Consider the following 7,202-nt stretch of genomic DNA (forward strand, 5'->3'; position numbering starts at 1 on the left):
ATACTTTGTTCTCATACATGGATCCTATCTCAGATTTCATGGCCTCAAGCCATCTGTCGGAATCTGGGCTCATCATAGCTTCTTCAAAGTTCGTAGGTCCCCCTTGGTCTAGTAACATGACTTCCAGGATAGGATTACCGTACCACTCTAGTGCGGGTCGTGTTCTGGTCGACCTATGAGGTTTAGTAGTAACTTGATCTGAAGTTTCATGATCATCATCATTAGTTTCCTCTCTAGTTGCTATAGGCATCACATGAATGGTTTTCTGTGATGTGCTACTTTCCAATTCGAGAGAAGGTACAATTACCTCATCAAGTTCTACTTTCCTCCAACTCACTTCTTTCGAGAGAAACTCCTTCTCTAGAAAGGACCCATTCTTAGCAACAAAGATCTTGCCTTCGGATCTGTGGTAGAAGGTATACCCAATAGTTTCTTTAGGTATCCTATGAAGACGCACTTTTCCGATTTGGGTTCGAGCGTATCAGGTTGAAGCCTTTTGACATAAGAATGGCCTTCCCAAACTTTAAGAAATGACAACTTAGGTTTTTTGCCAAACCATAATTCATATGGTGTCGTCTCAACGGATTTAGATGGTGCCCTATTTAACGTGAATGCGACTGTCTCTAATGCATAACCTTAAAACAATAGTGGTAAATCAGTAAGAGACATCATAGATCCAACCATATCTAATAAAGTACGGTTACAATGCTCAGACACACCATTACGCTGTGGTGTTCCAGGTGGCGTGAGTTGTGAAACTATTCCACATTGTTTTAAATGAAGGCCAAACTCGTAACTCAAATATTCACCTCAATGATCAGATCGTAGAAACTTTATTTTCTTGTTATGATGATTCTCCACTTCACTTTGAAATTCTTTGAACTTTTCAAATGTTTCAGACTTGTGTTTCATCAAGTTGATATACCCATACCTACTCAAATCATATGTGAAGGTCAGAAAATAACGATACCCGCTGCGTGCCTCAACACTCATCGGACTACATACATCGGTATGTATTATTTCCAATATGTCATTAGCTCGCTCCATTGTTCTGGAGAACGAAGTTTTAGTCATCTTGCCCATGAGGTATGGTTTGCAAGTATCAAATGATTCATAATCAAGTGATTCCAAAAGCCCATCTGCATGGAGTTTCTTCATGTGCTTTACACCAATATGACCTAAACGGCAGTGCCACAAATATGTTGCACTATCATTATCAACTTTGCATCTTTTGGCATCAATATTATGAATATGTGTATCACTACAACCGAGATTCAGCAAGAATAGACCACTCTCCAAGGGTGCATGACCATAAAAGATATTATTCATATAAATAGAACAACCATTATTCTCTGACTTCAATGAATAACCGTCTTGCAATAAACACGATCTAATCTTGTTCATGCTCAACGCAAACACCAAATAACATTTATTTAGGCTCAACACTAATCCTGAAGGTAGAGGGAGTGTGCTATGGTGATCATATCAATCTTGGAAACACTTCCAACACACATCGTTACCTCACCCTTAACTAGTCTCTGTTTATTCTGCAACTCCTGTTTTGAGTTACTAATCTAAGCAACTAAACCGGTATCAAATACCTAGGGGATACTACGAGCACCAGTTGTCGGCATCCTAGGAATGGGGGTACCCAGACTTGCCTGCCTGCGGCCTAGGGCGTGGCTCCGCCAGCAGCCTGGTACGACCCATCTTCACCTGCAACCACTCAAGACCCTCGTGAGGGTCCAAGCCTCGCGAGGCGGACGACACCAACACCTCCTCTGGGGCAGCCTCCCTAGGCCAGCTCCCGACGAGCAAAGATATCTATGCAAGGGGCACCTCACGAGGTTCACGTGACGTGAGCCACGACGACCAAGGCCAGGCAGGCGCCAATGGGCGCAGAGTGCCAGTTTCCTCTTTGGTGCTAAAGAGGCAAGCGCATGCGAAGAGTCCCGAGGCGTCAGGCAAGGGTTTCCATATCAATGCAACAAGACCAAGACCAGCAGGACGGCAGGACGGAGGTTACCACGGAGCCCACGGCGGCGTCACCACCAGAGCCTTTGGCGGGCGAAGACCACCTTTTGCCAGGATAACTTGTACTAGTTGTCCCCCTTCAAACTGTCCATTGTGGGATCCCTTCCCGCCTAATATTTGGGAAGAGGACCAGGGCCTCTATAAATAGGACTAGCCACCACCGTAGAAAGAGGGAGAATCCAGACCATCCACACACACACTAGCTCATCGAGCTCAAGGACACCTCTCCTCATGAGGCTGTTCATCCCTTGTACTTGTTCATCCTCAGCCTACAAGGCAATCCACCACACCACACTAGGGTAGGGTATTACACCACAACAGTGGCCCGAACCAGTATAAACCCTTGTGTCCCTTGTTCTTCGGGTTCGGCAAGCTAGGCTTAGAGATCGTTGCGAGAGTTGGCTCACGGGGGAGAGAGATCTGCCTGCGCACCCCAGTGTTCGAACCTCAAGGGTTTGTCGGGACCCCTAATCTTAGTTTTGGCGCGCCAGGTAGGGGTGCGCCGAAGCCTCTCTTCCGTCAGCTGATCCACCAATGCCCCGCGGTCTCGATGTCCGGTGACCCGAGGACCAACACCGACCAGTGGGCTGCTTGGCCCATCAGGGCGGCACCGTCCACCCAAGAAGACCTTAACTCTGCACTCTAGGCGGCCTGCACACCGCGGGACGCGGGTGGCGCGGACCGATGCCTTCCACCCTCACATCACGGCGTGCGCGGGCCACCGCAAGATCCTCAAGCTACGCGGCAGCAATGGCGCCACACACTCTTGATCATGTGACACCGCAACAGCTCCCGTGCTCATGGTGGTGCGGGAGCTGCTGCGGTGCCGCCAGATGGAGAGTGGTTGTGATGCGTTACTGGAACGCGTCGCCGAGCTGTTGGATGCTGCAGCCAGGGGTACGCCGCCTTTCTGCTGCCTACTAACATCTCAAGTTGTGGCCATGTCGCACGACGGGCCTCATCGCGCCCGCGCGCTCCCAGGTGCACTAGGGGGGCTCGCCAGCGCTAGCACGACCAGCGGTGCCGGACATCCGGCCGCGCCCTTGCCTCCCCCGGGTGGAGTAGGTGCGGGCATTGCTCCGCACGGTCCCAATAGAGCTCCACCCTATAGCCACCAGGGAAGTACACCAGGCTCGGCAGCATGGGGATAGGGCGCCTCGGCGAAGGTTCCGGAGAGGTAGCTCAGGAAGCCTATGTGTCCCGCATGGTGGATCAGGAGTACACGCTTGAGAGCGACCCCTGCACGTGAAGGAAATATGCCCTAGAGGCAATAATAAAGTTGTTATTTATATTTCCTTATATCATGATAAATGTTTATTATTCATGCTAGAATTGTATTAACCAGAAACTTAGTACATGTGTGAATACATAGACAAATAGAGTGTCACTAGTTTGCCTCTACTTAACTAGATCGTAGAATCAATGATGGTTATGTTTCCTAATCATAGACAAGAGTTGTCATTTGATTAACGGGATCACATCATTAGAGAATGATGTGATTGACTTGACACATTTGTTAGCTTAGCACGATGATCATTTAGTTTGTTGCTATTGCTTTCTCCATAACTTATACATGTTCCTATGACTATGAGATCATGCAACTCCCGAATACCGGAGGAACACTTTGTGTGCTACCAAACGTCACAACGTAACTGGGTGATTATGGTGCTCTACAGGTGTCTCCGATGGTGTTTGTTGAGTTGGCATAGATCGAGATTAGGATTTGTCACTCCGATTGTCGGAGAGGTATCTCTGGCCCTCTCGGTAATGCACATCACTATAAGCCTTGCAAGCAATGTGACTAATGAATTAGCTGCGGGATGATGCATTACGGAACGAGTAAAGAGACCTGCCGGTAACGAGATTGAACTAGGTATTGAGATACCGATGATCGAATCTCGGGCAAGTAACATACCGATGACAAAGGGAACAACATATGTTGTTATGCGATTTGACCGATAAAGATCTTCGTAGAATGTGTAGGAACCAATATGAGCATCCAGGTTCCGCTATTGGTTATTGACTGGAGACATGTCTCCGTCATGCCTACATAGTTCTCGAACCCGTAGGGTCCGCATGCTTAACGTTCGGTGATGATCGGTATTACAAGTTTATGTGTTTTGATGTACCGAAGATAGTTTGGAGTCCCAGATGTGATCACGGACATGACGACGAGTCTCAAAATGGCCGGGAGATAAAGATTGATATATTGGACGACTATATTCGGACACCGGATGAGTCCCGGGGGTCACTGGATATTTATCGGAGTGCCGGGGGGGGGGGGGATTATCGGAACCCCCGGGGGAACTAATGGGCCAACATGGGCCTTGTGGGAGAGAGAGGAGAGGGCCTAGGGCTGCCCCCCCCCCTTGGGAGTTCGAATTGGACAAGGAGGGGGGCGGCACCCCCTCTTTCCTCCGTCTCTCCCTCTCCTTCCTCCCCCCTTCCCCCTCCTAGTTGGAATAGGAAAAGGGGAGTCCTACTCCTACTAGGAGGAGGACTTCCCCTCTCCTTGGCACGCCCCAAGGCCGGCCGGCCTCCCCCTTGCTCCTTTATATACGGGGGCAGGGGGCACCCTAGAACACACAAGTTGATTGTTTCCAGCTGTGTGCGGTGCCCCCCTCCACCATAATCCACCTCGGTCATATCGTAGCAGTGCTTAGGCGAAGGCCTGTTCCGGTAGCATCATCATCACCGTCATCATGCTGTCGTGCTGACGAAGCTCTCCCTCGAAGCTCTACTGGATCGTGAGTTCATGGGACGTCACCAAACCGAACGTGTGCAGATCGCGGAGGTGCCGTACCTTCGGTGCTAGGATCGGTCGATCGTGAAGACGTACGACTACATAAACCGCGTTGTCATAACGCTTCCGCTTACGGTCTATGAGGGTACGTAGACAACACTCTCCCCTCTTGTTGCTATGCATCACCATGATCTTGCGTGTGCGTAGGAATTTTTTTGAAATTACTGCATTCCCCAACAGTGGCATCCGAGCCAGGTCTATGCGTAGATGTTATATGCACGAGTAGAACACAAAGGAGTTGTGAGCGTTGGTAGATACATATTACTTGCCGTCACTAGTTGATTCTTGACTAGGCGACATTGTTGGATGAAGTGGCCCAGACCGACATTACGCGTACGCTTACGTGAGACTGGTTCTACCGACGTGCTTCGCACACCGGTGACTAGTGGGTGTCTGTTTCTCCAACTTTAGTTGAATCGGATTCAATGAACAGGGTTCTTTATGAAGATCAAAAGCAATCACTATACCGCGTTGTGGTTTTTGATGCGTAGGTAAGAACGGTTCTTGTTCAGCCTGTAGCAGCCATGTAAAACTTGCAACAACAAAGTAGAGGACGTCTAACTTGTTTTTGTAGGGCATGTTGTGATGTGATATGGTCAAGACATGATGCTAAATTTTATTGTATGAGATGATCATGTTTTGTAACACAGTTATCGGCAACTGGCAGGAGCCATATGGTTGTCGCTTTATTGTATGGAATGCAATCGCCATGTAATTGCTTTACTTTATCACTAAGCGGTAGCAATAGTCGTAGAAACAATAGTTGGCGAGACGACAACAATGCTTCGATGGAGATCAAGGTGTCAACTCGGCGACGATGGTGATCATGACGGTGCTTTGGAGATGGAGATCAAAAGCACAAGATGACGATGGCCATATCATATCACTTATATTGATTGCATGTGATGTTTATCCTTTATGCATCTTATTTTTCTTAGTTCGATGTTAGCATTATAAGATGATCTCTCACTAAATTTCAAGGTATAAGTGTTCTCCCGGAGTATGCACCGTTGCTATAGTTCGTCGTGCCGAGACACCATGTGATGATCGGGTGTGATAAGCTTCTACGTTCACATACAATGGGTGCAAGCCAGTTTTGCACACGCAGAATACTCAGGTTAAACTTGACGAGCCTAGCATATGCAGATATGGCCTCGGAACACTGAGACCAAAAGGTCGAGCGTGAATCATATGGTATATATGATCAACATAGTGATGTTCACCATTGAAAACTACTCCATCTCACGTGATGATTGGACATGGTTTAGTTGATATGGATCACGTGATCACTTAGATGATTAGAGAGATGTGTATCTAAGTGGGACTTCTTAAGTAATTTGATTAATTGAACTTTAATTTATCATGAAATTAGTACCTGATAGTATTTTGCATGTCTATGTTGTTGTAGATAGATGGCCCGTGCTATTGTTCCATTGAATTTTAATGTGTTCCTAGAGAAAGCTAAGTTGAAAGATAATGGTAGCAACTACACGGACTGGGTCCATAACTTGAGGATTATCCTCATTGCTGCACAAAAGAATTACGTCCTAGAAGCACCGCTAGGTGACAAACCCGCTGCAGGAGCAACGCCAGATGTTGTGAACACCTGGCAGAGCAAAGCTGATGACTACTCGATAGTAGTGTGCCATGCTTTACGGCTTAGAACCGGGACTTCAACAACGTTTTGAACGTCATGGAGCATATGGGATGTTCCAGGAGTTGAAGTTAATATTTTAAGCAAATGCCCAGATTGAGAGATATGAAGTCTCCAATAAGTTCTACAACTGCAAGATGGAGGAGAATAGTTCTGTCAGTGAACATATACTCAGAATGTCTGGGTACCGCAACCATTTGACTCAACTGGGAGTTAATCTTCCTGATGATAGTGTCATTGATAGAGTTCTTCAATCACTGCCACCAAGCTACAAGAGCTTCATGATGAACTATAATATGAAAGGGATGGATAAGACGATTCCTTAGCTCTTTGCAATGCTAAAGGCTGCGGAGGTAGAAATCAAGAAGGAGCATCAAGTGTTGATGGTCAACAAGACCACCAGTTTCAATAAAAAGGGTAAAGGGAAGAAGGGGAACTTCAAGAAGAACAGCAAGCCAGTTGCTGCTCAAGTGATGAAACCCAAGTCTGGACCTAAGCCTGAGACTGAGTGCTTCTACTACAAAGGGACTGGTCACTGGAAGCGGAACTGCCCCAAGTATTTGGTGGAGAAGAAGGATGGCAAAGTGAAAGGTATATTTGATATACATGTTATTGATGTGTACCTTACTAATGCTCACAGTAGTGCCTGGGTATTTGATACTGGTTCAGTTGCTAACATTTGCAACTCGAAACAAGGGCTACGGATTAAGC

Source organism: Triticum urartu, chromosome 4A, assembly GCF_056163025.1.
Source record: "Triticum urartu cultivar PI428250 chromosome 4A, HENAU_Tu73, whole genome shotgun sequence".
In the NCBI taxonomy this organism is placed as follows: domain Eukaryota; kingdom Viridiplantae; phylum Streptophyta; class Magnoliopsida; order Poales; family Poaceae; genus Triticum; species Triticum urartu.